This window comes from Aotus nancymaae, unplaced genomic scaffold (assembly GCF_030222135.1).
Source record: "Aotus nancymaae isolate 86718 unplaced genomic scaffold, 86718_ANA_hifiasm-v0.15.2.pri h1tg000077l, whole genome shotgun sequence".
In the NCBI taxonomy this organism is placed as follows: domain Eukaryota; kingdom Metazoa; phylum Chordata; class Mammalia; order Primates; family Aotidae; genus Aotus; species Aotus nancymaae.
In genome coordinates this window covers 14,035,649-14,054,712 of record NW_026988492.1, presented here as the reverse complement: position 1 = coordinate 14,054,712, position 19,064 = coordinate 14,035,649, and the positions used below count along the sequence as shown (strand labels likewise).

General features: G+C 40.0%; 1 long non-coding RNA gene across 1 annotated transcript in view; it reads right to left on the bottom strand.

The window, feature by feature from the left end:
- The window catches only part of LOC105715697 (uncharacterized), a 224,262-nt gene that overhangs the window by 178,916 nt on the left and 26,282 nt on the right, over window positions 1-19,064 (bottom strand). The window contains exon 2 of the long non-coding RNA XR_010339486.1: window positions 15,766-15,848. This is a non-coding gene — a long non-coding RNA (uncharacterized LOC105715697). The remainder of the gene's footprint in view (window positions 1-15,765; window positions 15,849-19,064) is intronic.

Sequence of the window (19,064 nt, the reverse complement as noted above, 5' to 3'; positions counted from 1 at the left end):
ACTGTGATCAAACAAATTTGAAAGCAAATTTCCTAAAAATAGTAATTTGCTTTTCCAGTATGCAGTATTCACAGAAGGTTGTAAAATTCTCTTTCAAGCAAGATGTATACATGCTACTTTCTCTCCAGATTTGGAATTATATTGTGTTGTCAATATGTAAATATAGTATCATATACTTCAAAAATAGAAAATTAGAAGGATGTTTCAAATTTTTGTGAAGGGAGGGCTGAACACACACACACACACACACAAACACAGACACACATGCACACGCACGCACGGTCTTGCTCTGTTACCCAGGCTGGAGGGCAGTAGCATGATCATAGCTCACTGTAATGTTGAATTCCTGGTGTCAAGCAATCTTCCCACCTCAGTTTCCTGTGTAGCTAGAACTACAGGCATGTGCCACCAACCCTCTCCCCGACTAATATTTTTTTTTTGCAGAGACAGAGATCTTGTTGTCCATCCTGATCACAAACCTCTGCCCTGAAGCAATCCTCCCACCTTGGCCTCCCAAAGAATTAGGATTACAGGTGTGATTGATGGGCATTTGGGTTGGTACTAAGTCTTTGCTATTGTAAACAGTGCCACAATAAATATACCTGTTCATGTGTCTTTATAATAGAATAATTTATAATCCTTTGGGTATATATCCAGCAATGGAATTGCTGGGTCAAATGGTTATTTCTATTTCTAGTTCCTTGAGGAATCGCCACACTGTCTTCCACAATGGTTGAATTAATTTACACTTCCAACAGTGTAAAAGTGTTCCTGTTTCTCCACATCCTCTCCAGTATCTGTTGTCTCCTGATTTGTTAATGATTGCCATTCTAACTGGTGTGAGGTGGTATCTCAATGTGGTTTTGATTTGCATTTCTCAAATGACCAGTGATGATAATCTTTCAATCCGTATGTTTGCTGGCTACATAAATGTCTCCTTTTGAAAAATGTCTGTCCATATCCTTTGCCCACTTTTTGATGGGGTTGTTTGTTTTTTTTCTTGTAAGTTAGTGTAAGCTCTCCATAGATTCTAGATATTAGCCCTTTGTCAGATGGGTAGATTGCAAAAATTTTTTCCCATTCTGTTGGTTGCCGGTTTACTCTAATGATTGTTTCTTTTGCTGTGCAGAAACTCTTAAGTTTAATTAGATCCCATTTGTCTATTTTGGCTTTTGTTGCCAATGCTTTTGGTATTTTAGTCATGAAGTCCTTGCTCATGCTTACGTCCTGATATTGCCAAGGTTTTGTTCTAGAGTTTTTATGGTGTTAGGCCTCATGTTTAAATATTTAATCCATCTAGAGTTAATTTTTGTATACGGTGTAAGGAAGGGAGAAAACGTGGCACACATACACCATGGAATACTATACAGCCATTAAAAGGATGAGTTCATATCCTTTGCAGGGACATGGATCAAACTAGAAACCAACATTCTCAGCAAACTGACACAAGAACAGAAAACCAAACGCTGCATGTTCTCACTCATAAGTGGGTATTGAACAATGAGAACACACTGACGCTGGGAGGGGAACATCACACACTGGGGCCTGGGGGGTAGGGGACTAGGGGAGGAATAGCAGGGGATGAGGGATTGGGGAGGGAAAGCATTAGGAGAAACACCTAACAGATGATGGGGCGATGGATGCAGCAAACCACTCTCATGGCATGTGTATACTTATGTAACAAACCTGCACTAACTGCACATGTACCCCAGAACTTAAAAGTATAATAAATAAATAAAATAAAATAAAAACTAATTATCTGAAAGCAATGGAATTCTACTAAGACAATAAAAATGAAAACCTCTGGGGAAAAAAAAAAGGATTATAGGTATGAGTCACTGTGATCACCCTGAAACCTTTTTTACTGGGAAGTAATTTTTCAGTAAAATGAGTTGTTGTTATTGTTGTAAGAACAGAAAAGGATTTGAATTCAAACCTGTATTTATCCAAAAGAAGGGAATAATACTGTTTCAAAGTAGAAGATACATTAAAATATCTCTGCCTAATTTCCTGTTCTCAAAGATACCCATTAAATAGTCATTTACTTACCTCTCTATTTACTCATTAAACAGGCTGCATGGAGGTTGTAGCATGAATGTGCAGATATTGGAAATCTACCAGATGTATCATCAGACAAACTGATTGAAGTGGAGAAGAGAATCAATCAGCCAAATAATTACAGAAGTTGCACCACTGACTGAAATATCTTAACTGATTCAACAGAAGTTGAATTTTTGCTAAATAAATTCTGAAAATAATTACGAGCTTCCTTTTGATTTGAATATTACATGTAGAGTTCTAATAAGAGCCAATTTGATATCATTGACACATAACCAAATAGAAGGAACATGTTGCTTTGACTTAAAGGCACTCCAATGTCTAGGAATTGATTTAACCATTTTGTCAGATAAATAAGGTTTAGTGCAACTAGCCAGACACCAGTCCCTCAACCTCTCAGTCAAGGAGCAGCTTTCTTTCTTTGGGCTGAGCTTATTTAAATTAGTGAAAGCAGTCTTGTTTCTTTTCAATCATATCCCCTGCCCCTGCTCATTTGCAGTGAAGGCTGCTGGTTTCGTATTTCCATTGTTTGCTTTTTATTCGGAGCAGCAGTAACTGCACTAGCTAATGTATAGCTTCCTGATAGTTAACCATTCCTCCTAGAAGCTAATATTTAGAGGGAAAAATCTTTATGTGATTTAATGCAATTTGGAAAAAAAAAATCGGCATGTTTTCTGAGATCTCTGAGGAGATATTGTCTTATAATGAGGCAAGAAACTTGAACCAATTATCTGAGGCATACACACAACTGTCAGGAAACAGTAGTTGATGTGCCATTAGCTGCTCCTCTCATACTCTCAGCTGCATTGCTGTGGTTTTGTCAGCATCATGGAGGAAGAGAAGGGATATTTAGGTGGAGATAAATCAATGAAAATTTAATAAGCCAAGTGTTTATCTCTACAATTCTCTCAAAATATTTTTAAATACCTGGTAGAATTGATCTATTCTTCTGCAGCTCAAGGAAGATGCTTGTTGACTTTATTTTATATTTTTTCTATTAATTGGGGTAACAGGCTCTCTAAAATAAAATAAGCCAGATTTTGAATTATCCATACTTTTAGGTACATTTTTAGTCAAAATGTTGCCTTCCTGCATATAAGGCTTTGGTAACTCGTAATTCTCGTTATACAGGAGGCATTTTCCTGTCTCTAATGTAAAAACAAGAGATTATGGCCACCATAAAACCTGCACACATAATCCAGATTTCAATTATCTGTGGACGGCTCAACACATTATACATGGTGTGTATGGCCCAGGATGCTTGTCCTCTTAACAGTTTCAACCAATTATCTGGCACATTCTCTGTCATCTTGCCAAGTGTCTAACTATGCAATGACAATGCATCCCTAAGGATGCCCCAGGTGACTGCAATGTATGTTAAAGGCCACACTGACGTCATAAGAATTTAGGAGTGTGTTCACTTATGGCTACTCTAATTCCAAAACTTTGACTTGAGAAAACCTCCTGAAAATGCCTATGAGTAACAAATTTCTCTTGGTCACTAGAGCTATAAATAACAGGTAGAAATACTCAGGTCTAGACTCATAGCTCTTAAGAGTGCTTAAACAAAGGAGAATATATTCCCATGAGCTCATACATTCATTATTTCAACAAGCATTTAAGCTTTTGCTATGTATCAGGTACTACTTGATACATACTAATTGGTTCTGAAAATCTCAAAGCTCTTAATTTACAAGTTGATTCCAGTCAGAGAATAAAAACCTGGACTTCTTCAGAACAGAAAATGTCTGAGACCCTTATTAAAGAAAATGCATACACACATACACATATACATACATATACATACACGTACCCAAAGTTTGTTGTGGAGTGGGTAGGTGTGAAGGTACCGTATGACCATGTGATATTACCTTTAGCTTCAAAGAAATACCTAGCTGTAAAAATCTGTTTTTCTAAGATATTTTTTCCTCTTGGATAGATAAGTACAAGCAGGCATTTTAGACATATAAAATGTTTTCCAACCAACATGTGTCTCAACAAAATTTATGTCTCTATCGTCAGGATGCTTTTAAGTATGTTTATGAGCCTGTGAGCTAGGGAGATGTCCCATGAGATAGTATTTGGCAATGTTTATTTCTCTTTCACCTCAAAATAAATAGCTACAAGGACCCCTTACTGACTTCCGGCCAGAAATCAGATGCATGGCTGCCCATTGGAGAGCTCGAAGACAGCAGAAAGTGATGTCATCTTTCTAAAATCCGAGTATCACTTTAGGTACCCAGAGGGAGACTCAAGAGTTACCCCTAAGTAGTGGGAGCCCAGGGAGGTGGATGTTGTCAATCCTGAAATGTAAGGAATGGTCCTCAAATAGCCTCTTATTTTTTCTACTGTTATAATGTTGGATTTTTCAATAATACTCAAACGTCCTTTTTATGCTCATGCATCACTGTCTAATTTTACATTCTACTTCAAGAAGTTCATTTAAGTCACCTAGATGGCAGGTTGGCAAACTCAGGAAAGACTTTTTAAAAATAAGCTCCAAGTGATAGAAGACAGCTCCCTTCTGTCCCCTTGACCTCTCCGTTGTGCTTATAGAACCCTGATGCCAACCTTCACATTCCTGATTGCCGGATTTCTGAACAAATCTGTGTGACTATCAAATCAGCAGTTGCACCTTGAGGTTGCCCATTATCATCATTCCAGTGTGGCTAATGAAACTCCTCACTCTTCTTACTCAAAGTGACCTCAGGCTAGAAGAAACCATGATTCGTGGGCAAACACCATAGGCAGGGCCCACTGGCTCTCCATCACAGAGACAATAAGAAAGGCAGCCTCTCGGCTACTCTCTGCTTCCACTCAAGAGAATGTCTACTTCCCATAGAGCGAAATTTGCTCCAGCCATGAAATATGAACGAAGAAGTTGAATATTCCTTCAGCCAACAGTTGCAAATAACCAAGAATTGACAAAATGCATTATTTCAATGAATAAAGGTAGATTTTGCAAGCAAAACAAAAAACATCATTCTCTTTTTGCAGAAGTATTTCTTTGGTTATTTAGTTTTTTTGCTTCACCTCCTTAAACATTCTCTACTGTAAGGAACCTGCCATAGAAGCAAAACATTAGAGTAATTCATCTGGCTGCAAATTCTTCCGGGAAATAAAAGATAAATTTGCCATCAGGACAAAGAAAGAAAGGGAACTGGATTCAGAGTCACTCGAAGCACCAGAGAACAAATCTTTGTAGCTCCGGCCTCTGCATTTCATTACTTCCCTAATGGGAATTTGAGGGACAGAGCAATGGAGTAACCATTTAGGTATTAGTTATTGTAAATGAATGAACTTATGTGAGAGGGAGTTGTATGCTCGCATTTAAAAAGCTCCTGACAAAAATATGATTTATTTACATTTTAAGAGATTAAAAAAATATATAAGCAGGCCCCAGGCACAGTGGCTCACACCTGTAATCCCAGCACTTTGGGAAGCCAAGGCAGGTGGATCCCCTGAGGTCAGGAGTTCAAGACCAGCCTGACCAACATGGAGAATCCCCATCTCTACTAAAAAAAAATGCAAAATTAGCCAGGCGTGGTGGCACATGCCTATAATCCCAGCTACTCAGGAGGCTGAGGCAGCAGAATCGCTTGAACCCAGGTGGTGGAGGTTGTGGCAAGCCAAGATCATACCATTGCACTCTAGCCTGGGCAACAAGAGCAAAACTTCATCTCAAAAAAAAAAAAAGTATAAGCAAATACTTTACTATTTGTCTTGAACACTTGAACACTCAATCATCACAATATAAAAGCTAATAATGTGTTTGCTATACTAGCAACACACATGTTAAAAACAAACTTTCTAAAAGTCATTTAGATTTGTACAACTGACAAAATAGTTGTCTTCTGGAACCAGAATCTCCTCCACCACTCATTAAATACTTGACCTTGAGCCAGGTAATAACACTCTAAGCCTCAGTTTCCCCATTTGTAGGATGGAAATAATAATAGAACCCTATCACACAATTGTATTGTGTATTATATGAACTAACCTGAAAAACAAAATTCTTAGCAGAATGCCTATGACAAAATAAGTTTTCAAACATTAGTTCTATATAAAAAAGCAACTGTAAGCAAATAAAACAGCCTGGGGGTGTGTGGAAGGATTGAGAAAAAACAGTCCTGCTTTACTGAGACAAACACCATATATTTAAAATCTGGGTCAAAATCAACTAAGAATAGATATAATACAGTTTTTAAAAACACACTCCAAAGAAGTATGGACTAAAAATATATTGAAGAAATGTGTCAAGATGACAAATTTATGCAGTAGAAATATTTAATAGGCTATTACAGAAAAACCAAGACGCTTTAAGGCCTAACTATTTGATGAGAATGTTAAGAAAAAAAATAGTATGACCCTCTCTCAAACTCTTCTCCAGCACTATCATCAGAGACAAGTAGTTCACGTGATGCACAGAGGCAACTTTTGTGTCCATAGATGACATTAGCATTAGGCAAAGAGGGAGTTCTGGTGGAGAAAATGTATTATTATTCAAGACAGTGCTAAGCCCAGTTATTATTCACTAAGTCAACATCTATTTACTGAGTACCATCCTTGTGCACATGCAGCACAAGACACAGCGTATAAAAACAGTGAACAAAGTCAAGCACGGCCCAGACTCTGATAATGCTGACATTCCAGTGTAAGAGGCTAGTCATTAATCAAACCATGATCCAAATGGCTGTTTATTGCCAACCAAGGGAAAGTGCTATGAAGAGACAAGAGGTGTGGGCTGCAGTTCTGAAATGCTTCAGTGAGAAGAGGGAATAAGTAGTAGACGACTGCTCGAGGGGGTTACAGATTAAGGAGTCTGTAGTTGTTTTAAGATCTTTTAAGGAAAAGCCGAGAATAAACGAAATGAACAGGAGTCAGGATTCAGTTTGTCAATAAGCAGGTGAGATCACATAATTCTTTAAGACCTGATTAAATTTTTTAGTTTCTATAATTAAATATATGTCTGTATTCTCTGTTAGAAAAGCTCGGTGCTCATGCCAGGGGAACCTGGGGTAGCTATTTGTGTCCTAACAAGAGACTCTTCTTCCATGTTTTAAAAATAAATGTTTCAACCCAGAGACAGTAAGGAGGCTCAACATAGCTCAAGATTATCTCTAAGAGATCAAGCCAAGTAAAGCCTTTGCCTAAGCTCCAGAAAACCCGTTTCTGGAAGATAATCACATCCAGATAAATATTTCTAAGAGGGACAATGTAATTTTCTCCTAGGGGGAGTAGGCATTTTTGCCTATTCATCCTTTTTTTCTAATTATGAGTTTCATTACATCTCATCAGTTTGCAGGCTTATCTCCACTTGAAATGTATCTGTTTGTCAGTGCTCCAATTTAGTGTGTTTGGGATTTATCCTGCATTTGCCGACCTCTGGAAGAGACCTGCCAGGACTGGGTTGCCTCTTTTTCACTGAGCCTGTCCTACTGGAATGCCTTAACCAATGGCTCTCCTAAGCATACAGGATGTCCTTGTTCTGGGAGGTTTCTATTTACTTTTGAACTTAGTGACATTTGTCTAAGACTGGACCACATTCTTTTAGCGCCCCTGGCCTCTTCCTATCATTATGTTCTCAAGGCTACACCTTGGTTACAGGCAGATCTTTCATCCCAACTGCTATTTGTTTAGAGAGCTTGACAATTTATCCAATGACCTAGATAAAAGTTCTCAAAATATATCATCTGTTTGTTGTCCAAAGTACTACTTTTTTCAGACCTAACATGACTATAGATCGAAATTATGAAGGTACCCTCTTGGAAGTGTTTGAAGGTCATCAAAAAAAAAATGAATGAAAAAATTTGCAAAGGTCTATAAAGAACAGACTGTAGTTGACTGAGAGACAAGGTAATTGGTATATGTTAGAAGATTCAAATCCCCCAAAAGAGCTGACTTTGATTTGAAGAAGATAAAATAAAGATGTATGCCTACTTTCTGGGATGTGTTCTGCAGGTAACTCCATAGCACTGCTAATGGAGATGAATGACAACCACTGTCAGGTCATTTTCAGATCATTAGCCACCTTTGGTTAACATGCCATATAAATTACATTCATTTGTTATTTGACAAATATTAATGGGGTACTTGCTGTGTGCCAGGCACTGTTCTAGGTTCTAGAGTTAAAGCAGTGAATAAAAGTCCTGAGAGAGCTTACATTCTAGTTGCAAAGGATCTGCAATGAAGTAAGCAAATATATAACGTATCAAGTTGTGGTAACAGACATAAAGGGAGGGAGGCTGGTAGACACATGTTCTTTTATGAAGTGTGGTGAGTGAAGGCCTCAGTGAGAGATTATTTTAGCAGAGAAGTGAAGGAGATAAGAAAGCAAGCCATGCCAGCATCTTGCTGTCCAAGAACACTAAGGGTAAAAAGAGATGAAGGAGTTGAGAGCTCACTCCAGAGTGATTATAATAAGCCATGAAATCTAAACTGGTTAAGAAAAGGAGTATGAGGGTGATGAAGGATACCAAAAAGCTGGGAGGATCAGTGTGGGTGGTAGGTCTTGTTGGGGCTGAGGAATCTTTGAGATAAGGAGAGTGGAGGGAGCGAACTGGAAAGCTAGCAGGTGATGGCTGGAGAATACTCAAATTGCTATTACAGAGATGTTTTATTGGCAGTGGTACCTTCTAAAGTGAGCACGGCTGAGGACAGGATCATTGGGAGAGAAAACACGAACATTGCAGGCTTTCATCCTGAATGAGACAAGAAGCCATCCGAGGGTTCTCAGCAGAGTGGTGTCATAGTGTGTCATATTTTCAACACACTGTGTTGAAAATACAGCCATACAGGCACAAGAGCAGAAACAAAGAAAAAATTAGAGGCTATTGAAATCACCTAGAGATGGGAGAAGCTTGCACTAGGGGAGCAGCCAGAGAGGTGATGAGACATGGTTGGATTCTGTGGATATTGAAATCACCAGAATTTTGGAGAGCGACAGTGAGCCAGGACCTGAAATCTGATGGGTTGGATAGTCTGAGGACATGGTACATAGACTGCATGGGACGGTCCCTGCCTGCACCTCACCATAGGCTGGGGCAGACATGGGGCCTCAAACTCCTGAAAAATAAAAATAAAATCCTAAGCCCCACAAGCAAGTGAATGGGCTTTCTCCCGGCTAAGGGGACCCCAGAATAACCTTGAAAGTTTGGCCGCGATGAGATGGGGATGTCAGACACACCTCATTATACCCGCCTCCCTGGCTTATGAGTGAGCTTTCTTCCCTAAGGCCTTTAAAGAGAGCGGCTCTTTCAGAAGACTCCACTGCTGATGTTAAACAACGGCCTGACATGGCCCCTGTCTTTTTTGCCTGATAAAAAAGCAGACCAGAGTGGTTCTGGCGGCCTACGGAGAATGCACAGTGAGGGTTTTGGTGTCCTCTAATTCACTTTTTGACACCAGAAAGTAGAAACCTCCACCTTCCAACATGCTAATGCCTTTTTTGTACATGGGACCCATGCAAAGCCATGAAACTCCATTACACGTGTACATATTTCTCCTTTCATGAACATTCATGACTCCTATTGCTTCATGAATATGTGTATTTGGCCACCCTGCTCAGCATACATGCCAGTTCCCCTTGCACCCCCCTTAAAGTACGTTTCTGGCTGCAGGTTTTTCTCCCCAGCCTGTCAGTATGGCCACCATGCAGGCTGCAACCCCTTATAAGAAATAAAGCTCTTTTCTTCGGATTTGTGAACCCTACCATTCTTTAGCTGACACCCTATTGAAAGGTTTTAAGGAAGAAAGCATGATCTGGAAGTGACATAGGAGTAAAAGTCCCACATCCAGGCCCACTGAGATGAGGGCTGTGGGAAAGAAAATGGCCACCACCTGAGGAGCCTGCCAGGGAGGATGCCGTGATTTCAAGACTGGGGCAGGCTTCGGTTACAGCAAGCAGGTAAGTCACTGTCAGAGAGGAGGTTGCAGATGACTAGCTGGGAGATCCAGAGGGCAGGAGAATGATGTTAGGAGCTGGGGACAGAGGCAGGCGATGTGAAAGGAAATAACTTATGATTAGAGTCTGGGGATAAGGAATTCTGTGCTACCTGCGGGGATACAGGGTATAATGACAATAGCCTTGATGTTCTCAAGGCAGATGGTTAATATTATCAATATGTCTTATTAGGAAATTCTATATACTACTGTTAGTTTGTATTATTTATATTGGGGGCAGGAGGTGAGTCTGAGTAGGAGGGGACAAGTTTGAAGCCCATCTCTACTCCTGCCTTTGGTGACATGAGGTAGAAGAGGGGTTATCCCTGAACTCCTCACTCCCTCTCAGCTCACTCTCAACTTCAACGGTTCTGAGTGGTTATTTTCCTGCAGCCACATTTAGCTGAACCTGTGTAAGGGTAGAAAAGACTAAGAGCTCAAACTAACCAGACAATGAGGCTTTGGCAGGCAAGAACGATGAAGGTAGAATGGGATGAAGGATTGAGACTTCACGCAAGAGAGTAGTTCTAATGACCTGCCATGAAATGTGAACTGATTCAGACAGGAAGCGTAAGGATGATGAAAGACAGAAAAAAGGGTAGGATCAATGGATGGAGCATCTCGTTGGGGTTGAGAAATTCCTGAAATCTGGATACAAGAGGGAGTGATCTGGAAAGCTAGCAGGTGCTGGATTTACAGTAGTGATAATTTCTCCTCTTATTGGTGTCTTAACCTATCTTGGACCCAGTGCCAAAGATTTGTGAATATTCCAGATAATGGCCAATGCCTTTACCAGAACAAGGCTGTATCTCTCAGCAGAAGAATTATTTTCAAGCTCAGCTCCTGTTGCATCTACATTTGTGCAGAGATAAAATCCCAGAGTCAGGACAGACTGGAAGCCACAGCACTGATGGGGGTCAGAAGAAATGGGCTTCGATCCTGTGTTTGTCACAAGAACACCCCACCTCTCCCTCGGCTTGTTTCCTTCTATTGAAAGCAAACACTGAGCTGTGAGAATAGAGTCAACATACGGATTCTGTAATGGTACCTGTGCTTAATGATATGTACACACTGAATAACTTTCTTAAAAGCATGAGTGAGGAATGATAATTTTTTGTAATGCTGTGTTCTACTTCAAAAGACTATTAGAGAGTTTTGAGATCATCTCACAAGGACAGGTGAGCTCTGAGTAGGAAACCCCAAATCTTCAACCAAGATCATTAGGAAAGGTCTGGAGCTTGGGAAAAACACTTAAGAACCTAGTGATTGAGAAAGAGGTTACAAATTGGAATACCTACAGGGACCTAGAAATAAAGTGGGCCAGCTATGATGTAATTGGGCACGGTGGGGACTGTGGCAAACTAGAATAGGTACTGCTTCTTAGGACAGGCATGAATTAGCTCCAGATGATTGTTTCTTCCACAAGTGCAGGTCTTGTGTGGCCAAAAAACCTCACAAGACCTATTTCTGAAAGCAGCCAGAATCTTGATTTTATGTGAAATTTCCTTGTTTTAACAATCTGTAAAGAAATCAAAATATTGAAACCACTGCATGGATCATAAAAACACATTTATAGACAGATTTGAACTTCAGCTGCCAATGTGCAGTGCTCTAAGGTTGTGTACAGGTGGTGATTCCAAACAGACCATGAAGAAATTCAGGTTTAGTCAGTGTACCCTGAGTCTGCTACTGTCGAGTTAACAGATCACAGTTCTTAGCACATAATGGGTTCTTGGTAAATATTTCTTGAATAAAAGAACATACTCAGTGTCACAGAACTGCAGCATCATTTGCCCAGTCATTTTAATGTATTTTATCTGCTGCTACCCACCCCCTCCACCCACTAGTACCATGTCCTGGGAAACACTGTCAGCTAGAAATCAGTGTGCATGTGGCTTACTAGGAAGGTACTCAGAAGTGACACCTGGAAGGGAAAGAGGGAAACGGGCTGCGCAGAGGAGAAAGGTGAGTCGTGAGGCAGCTTCAACACAGGCCTCTGCCAGACCCTGAGGGAGCTCCCAAGCTGGGTTGGCCCTTCAGTGATCTCCTGAATCGAGGTTGGGGACTAGATCTCTGTCATTGGATGTGAGCTACCCCTGTAGTGGGATCTCACCCAAAATCAGGCATTGCCCATCCCTTGCAGCTGGGGAAACGAGCGCCTCGATCCAAAAAGCAAATGTCCACAGCATCCACGACATTTGTTAACCCTTAGCATAAGAAACTGCACAGGGAAGCCGAACGCAAAGAACAGGCAAGCAGAGATGCTCTGGTTAGCGTCCCGCTCCACCCTTGCTTTTCCTCTCCTTGCTTTTTTAAAAAATTTATTTATTTTACTTTAGGTGCATACTATATCTGGCATTTCTCCCCATGTTAGCCCTCCCCACCCTCCCCTCCCTTCCCACCCCCTGCTGTCTCTCCCCTACCCCTCCCAACTGCCCCCTGTGTGTGATGCTCCTCTCCCTGAGTCCATGTGTTCTCGTTGTTTAGCACCCACCTATGGGTGAGAACACATGGTGTTTGGCTTTCTGTTCTTGTGTCAATTTGCTGAGAATGATGGTTTCCGGATTCATCCAAGTCCCTAGAAAGGACACGAACTCATTGTTTTCTCCTCACTTTCTTACCCCAGGGCAGCTTCTAAGGCATCATCAACTCAAGAGCCTGGAAACAGTCCTCAGAAGTGCTTTGTCTTAATCCTCAAGAATCCCCTCATCTGAGACCCTAGAGAAGCCCCTTTGGGGAATGTATTAGTCTGTTTTCATGCTGCTGAAAAAGACATACCAGAGACTGGGCAACTTACAGAAGAAAGAGGCTTAATGGACTTACAGTTTCGAGTGGCTGTGAAGGCCTCATAATCAGGGTGGAAGGTGAAAGGCAAGTCTCACATGTGGCAGACGAGCAAAGAGAGCTTGTGCAGGGCCACTCCCCCTTATAAAACCATCAGATCTCATGAGACATACTCACCATCACAAGAACAGCATGGGAAAGACCTGCCCCCATCATTCAATTACCTCCTACTGGGTTCCTCCCACAACACTTCGGAATTCAAGATGAGATTTGGGTGGCGACACTGCCAAACCATACCAGGGAAGTTACTCCCCACCTTCAAACTAGAGACTAACGCTGCTGTCTTTCCTGCTGTGCCTCAGCCAGCAAAACCCATGCACCACTACCTTCACCACCCCAACTCTCCTCTTGGAAAGGAGCCACACCACCTCAGGGAAGCACTTAAATACCTCAAGTCACCTCTTCAGATAATATTTTAATAGGAGTGAAATGATCTGAAAATTAGGATCAAAGATCCTTTCATTTTAAATGGTTCATTCCTGTGGAGATTGTTCAGGTTTTCTTCCTCAGACATCTCATCTCCACAGCATACTTGGCTTCCACTTTGAAGAACAATATAATTATAGAAAGAGAACAGAGAACACCATGCAGATTGAAATGACAGGTTCTTAGTCCTTACAGAAACCTCGGTGCTGAATCCAACAGCGTTCAGATGCCCTTTCATTCACCCTCCAATGTGAGCCTTCTCAAAACTGCAAACTTTTTCAACGAGGCATAACGCCCGACTAAACTTGCCTTTCTTTCACGTAATCACTCACCTTCCCTGCCTCCTGTTAAGCAGCTCATTATGTTGCCTTCTTACCGGTTTGTTTTCCTCAGAAATCGCCTCTCTTGGCCCCACCACTGAGTTTCTCTGAGAACTTTGTTAAAATAGAGAATCATACACGTGAGTCACTTCTATAATATTTTTTAAATGCTACTGGCTGCCCCAAATGGGTCATATAGCTCATTCATCACGTACAAGCTCTTTCCACGAAAGGAGGTCGAATTTATTTTCACAGTGCTCCTCTTTTCTTCTTCCCTGACCACTTCCTCACCTGTCCTCACCCCCTCAACCACCGCACATACCCAAACCGCTAACGGCAATTCCAGGAGGGAATGTACGCTTTCTCGTCCCAATGGAACACTTCTTGCTCATTATTTTTGCTCAACAGTACATTCGGCTGGACGCCTACTTATTCACCCTGCTTGCTTAGCTAAAGCATGTCGTCTGGGAAGATTTCAACTATCAAATTCAAGAAAGTGGTTTCAGGACAGTGTTCGAAAAGGGAGACACCTTTTTTGACACATGTGACAGATCCACAGTTAATGTCCTTCCCAAGAATCTTGTCCCAGGTTCTCTCTTTCATCAGGTGCCACAGTTAAGAGGTGACACATGAAGGCACAAAAGCATCTGACATACCCCAGAAGCCAACACGCTCAGCAAGGCTATAGAAAAGGTGCCATCTTGCCTGACAGATGTAACCTTTTCTTCTTAGTTCTGTACTTTTCTGAAAGGATAAGGAATGATTGCCTATGTTACTTAGTTTTGTGTATTAGCGATTCTGGAAAATAGCACACAAAACATTCAGTTGTGTAAGTAGGAAAATTTTAAATTTCCATTAAATAATACGGCTCCCAACCGCAGTCATCGTTAGTTCTCTGTAGAAGCCCAAGACTCCACTACTTCAACTCTTCACTCAAGGGGGAACCTCTATGCCTACTTTTTAGGATAAACTCAACAAACTCAATAGTCAACAGGCTTTGCCTCTACTTACTTACACTGATAACTTGTAAGGCAGTTTGACAAGAATCATCCAGTGAAAAGTCAATGCCATGACCACATGCCACCCCAGGATGAAACATCTTTCCAACACCACAGATTCCCTTCCCCTAAGGGCTAACACTTTTGATTTTATGCATAAATCACTTGTAACACAGACATTCAAGCTCAGGTCCAAAAAGACTGGAAGTTCAGCTCCTAGAATCGATAATTTAGTCATATGCAGACTCAGATAAAAGCAGAAAAGGAGTATCTATTTACTTCAGGACGTTTTTTGAAACCGGAAGTTTGAACCAGATGTAAAATTAGATCTTAAAGCTTGATGAGGATTTTATCTTCCTTTTCTCAGCCCCATACTTTCTACTGCTACGTCTCCCAAGATGTGAAAGACATGTTCTTGAAAGTCATAGACATCTAGTCCAATTTGTGTTAACTGGAAGAGGCGGCTTTATCATGTTCCATCAACCACATAATCAAATTAACTTTAGAAATACCATGCAGAAAACACTGGTTCATAAGCACATGCTACCTAGAAACACAGAAATACATCTAAACAACGCAGAAATACATCACCAGGTCTAACTAAAGGAAATATGGAGCTGTGCTTTGTGTTTTCAAAGAGACAATGGTTGATGCTTTTATCTACACTAACCGTCAAAAAATAATATGATCTCTTTATAAAATGCATTATGCATAAGCCCAGATTGAGTGTTTATAAAGCAACCTGTTTTGAATAAATCAAAAATGAAAGACTTTTAGAACTAGAAGGGATTTTCTAGTTCCATCCACATTATTTTTCAGATGAAGCAACAGAGAGCTAAAGAAATTAGACAGGAAGCATTTAGCCCTACTTCCAAAGATAAACTCAACAGAACCAAAAGCCGACAGTCCCTTCCTCTCCCTACTCCTGCTGAAATTTGTGAATCCATTATGACAAGAATCATCCAATGAAGAGTCAAGCTGTGACATTCTGTGTCAAGCTACCTCAGAATGAAGATTCTCCCAGGTCCCCTCATTGAAAGTTCAATGAGTTTTATTCTGTACTTCACCTTTAATAGCATTTATTTTCCATCAAATAATATCATAAAATATCCTGTTTTGCAACTGAGCAACAATGGAGCAGATAGAGAATATTAAGTTATCAACAAGAAGTTGCTTACTTGGAGATGTGAGTGGTCGGAGACTTCTCATATCCTGTGGTCTGATGGTAATCATTCGTCTTAACAGGGATTGAATATCGATTCTGAGGGAAAAAAATCAGAAAGGCATATTCATATGGCTTTAAAAAACACAGACAATGCTAGAGTGCTTTTTTATTTTTAAGAAATATCAACTAAATGTGTACTTTATATTTACTATGTAGTTAAATACCTACACTGTAATTTTCATGTCTTTTGGCAATTTATTTTCTTTTGCTTTATAGGTCACATTTAACAACAAGGCCACCTAAATGAACATCTTGTGACTTTCCTGTTTAATTATTTGGCAGATCTAAGTTATTTAGGAATATAAGATTTCCTAACAAGAAAGAGAAATCGAAATCCACTCTTATCTAGTAAGCTCACTTTAACATGAATAGAATCTTGAAATCAGTACTTTCGATGGGGAAATTCTTACTGGTATGTCTCCTAAGCCACAATTATTGAAGGATGAAAACTTCTTATTTCCATTTAAACTACTTTTCTAGGAAATGGAATAGTAAAAAAAATAAAGTTCAGCTTGTCTCATACAAATAATGTAAAAATACAATACATTTAGGGACCCAGTGGTGACTGGCATCTGAAGTTACAGCAGTGAAATGAAGAAAATATTGTGAATCCCTCAAATTGTCAAGACCCAGCTGAGAAAAAGGTCAAAAATGAGACTGAAGGTGCAGGCTAGACTGTATTACTAACAGGTAAAGTTAAGAGTTGATAATCAGTCCTGGCCACTACCTCTCTGGGTTTTAACCTCATTTTTTTAAAGTCTTTAAAAAGGATTGATACAAGGGCAAAGACAAACTATAAGGAGAAGCCATAAAAACTGAAATTTACAGCCTGTAAAAGACAGAGGAAATTTAATTTTGGCATACAAAGTGTTAACCAGCCTAGTGGATGCCAAACACAGTGACTATTTCTTCAAAAGATAGGTAAGTTCTACGCTTAATTGCAAAATAAAGCAAATAAATTTGAAACAGCTGTCATAAAACCACCCCCCTTACTTTGTTTTAATTATAGGAAAATCAGGAGTTCGTGTATACAATAGCTTACCAGGAAAGATAGCAAAATGTAAACACTTAGAGATCTTTCAAGAAGCAATCACTATAACTGAAGTCTTGAGGGGAATTGGAATATTAACAGAAAATAAACCTTAATGAACTAAATATAGGCTTCAATTATTGTCATTTAAAAATTTTTCTCAAACCTTTAATGTTGTACAGTGAAAAATAAATTAGAAGAGTCCAAGCAAAGCTATTTTTTCCTATAAACTTAACTCTTACTGTAAAACCAAAGTGCAGATCTATATATTTTTTAAATATTTACAAGAGTTAAGTTTTTTCTTTAGGAAAATCCAACGGCCTCAGCTCTTGCCTAAAGTTGATTCAGCTGTTCCTAATAACTTTTAAATGTTAGTTTCTTAAGGAATCTGGGAAGTTTCCAGAAAAATTTAGTAAATGTGAAGATCCTTACTATACACCAAGAAGACACACTGCTAATGCCAAAGTGTGCTATCTTCACACTGAATTTCTAAACAGCATTTTTCACATCAATATTTTGCCTTGAAATATTTAAGAGATTCGGGGGAAAAAAGTCACTACATTAGATTTTATCTCCCACATGAAAACTCTTGGCTAAAACAAAACAAAACAAAAAAAAACTTTATTTTTGGTAGAGTTTATAGGTAAAATTTAAGTTAAAAATTATGTTTAATGACTGGATAGAGGGACAGATGAATAAATTAACAATAAATCAAATAGAATCATGGTAGAACTAGGCTGTGGAAAAATGTGTTCACTGTAAACATTTTTCCAATTTTATACTTGGACATTTTCATAATTAAATGCTGAGGGAGAAAAATTACAGTTAAGAAAAAATGACCATTCTGAATTTTATCAAACAAAAAAGGCTTATTGTATCAGCCACAAATCAAACCAAACAGCAAACAATTTTCCACAGAGTTCATGGTGAGTGACTAGCTCACATTGTTACCGGATGGAAGGTCTTGACTATGCGTTGTCCACCTCTTGGCGTGTTGAACAAAGAGTTGAACAAAACATACAAAGCAACAAAAGAACAAAGAAAAAAAAACCGAACCAACAGACGAATAGAGCCATAAAAGCACAAATTCACTGAAGTAAAACTACACTTCACAGAGTAGGAACAGGCTCAAGCAAACGGCTCAAGAACTTCCCAACTGCAACCTTCTTTAGGGCTTTTATTAGGCTAAAAGAATTTGGTTACACCCCTAGATTACCTTTAGAGGCCTCCAGTTGGTTACACCCTATGAAGGACTGGCCCACGACCAATTAGAGGCTGAAGTGGAGACTTGACCCATGGCCAATCAGAGGCTGAAGCAGAAACCTCTGTCTCGTTATCACAGGAGTGAGGATGTGGCCTGTATGCTGCCCATTCTTGCCTCTAACTGGCTGCACCTGCTGTGCTCTTACTTACGTGAACTGGCTGCACCTGCTGTGCTCTTGCTTATGCCTTAACCCTGGGTTACCCTAATTCCCTGTTCTCCTGCCTTAACATCATGTAGGAACATTAGATCAAGAAGGTTGGATCTGAATTGAAGAATTATTTGGCAGATATTCCAGATCAGCAAATAGATGGAATGTGTATAAGGAATGAATATTATTCATTCAAAAAATGTATATCTTAACCTATCTCCAAAGCCTGCACCCTGGAGACAGATTAGGCACTCAGAAGACCCAATGATGTCTAAGGAAGAAAGAAAGTAGACTGGTCCAGACAAATTGGGACCACAGGGGTTCATGCCTCCCTCCTTAGGTATCTCTATACCAAAACCAGGTTGTTCTCTCTTTACACATGATTGGAAGAGTCTCTATCAGTTGAAATCACCTGGTAAGGACCACAGTTTTCAGCAGGCAATAGGAAAAGACCCAAGGCTTGCAAAACTCCAGATGGGGAGGACAAATTCATTGGTAGATAGGACGGGCCAGTGTCTACCCTGAGATCAGGTACAGCAACAAAAGCCTGAAGCCCACATGGGCCAGGGAAAGCAGTGCAGGTAAACAGCGTTGTACCTTTTGATCCTAAAGCTTTCAGCCACAAATCTTGTCATTTGGCTATCTGAGGGAGGTAAGAGTTTTGCGGTGGTTTTGCAGATAGAGAAAGGCCGAGCTCCATGAAAGTCAATGATACCAGGTAACTACACAGCAGCACCTCTCCGTGACTTTGACCTCAAGACCCCTTTACGGGCTTAAAAATTATTGAAAACCTCTAAGTGCTTTTGTTTA